The sequence below is a fragment of the Pseudoliparis swirei genome, chromosome 16 (genome assembly GCF_029220125.1).
Source record: "Pseudoliparis swirei isolate HS2019 ecotype Mariana Trench chromosome 16, NWPU_hadal_v1, whole genome shotgun sequence".
Taxonomy (NCBI): Eukaryota; Metazoa; Chordata; class Actinopteri; order Perciformes; family Liparidae; genus Pseudoliparis; species Pseudoliparis swirei.
This window is the reverse complement of record NC_079403.1, coordinates 8,528,159-8,528,959: the sequence shown is the minus strand read 5'-3', so window position 1 is coordinate 8,528,959 and position 801 is coordinate 8,528,159.

Sequence of the window (801 nt, the reverse complement as noted above, 5' to 3'; positions counted from 1 at the left end):
TTAAAAACACATTATTATATGTTATATATATTAAAACAATGTTTGTGAAACGAAGGTCCTGAAATAATGTATGGTGTCGTTAAAAGATGAGTGTGTATATTGTGTAAAGAGGTAACCTTCTGTTGTGAACCCAGCAGCATAGAAATGTGCAGGTTCACTAATAAACATCTATATCTCCTCATATGTTTTATAACATGTTCTGCACTCACACACTTTGCTTTTTGCACTCTGTCTATATTTAATATTTTGTGTATTTGATTTGTCAGTGTTGTTGTGTGTTGTGTATGCATGTGTGTTGTATATTTACATATATATTTTGTTTGTATTTTACTTTTATTTTACTTGTATACTTCTATATCTTTCATCCCTGTTTCTTATATTTTGTGTTTTGTTTTTACTCTTGTGTGTTGCTGCTACTGTCATGACAAATTTCCCCTTGGGGATTAATAAAGTATATATCTATCTATCTATCTATAACCAACTTTAAGGAGATGCATACCAAGATGCGAGCGGTAAAAAAAATAAGCTGTACAATATTACACCAACAAGCATCTATGGGATTATGTGTCCAATCAAATTATGAAACCAGTTATTTAACGTGTGTGTACCTCTTTAATAAAAAAAAATGAGGCCGACCTTACAACAAACAGAACATTCTCCATGCATCTCAGTGCGAGGCGGGTTTAAACCGCACGGTATATTGACATGAGTTTCGTCCAATCACGTCCTCGGAATAGCCGGAACCGGAAACAGTTAAATTCCCCGTTCCCTGTGTTGTGTTGATTTCTAGAGAGAGAGCAG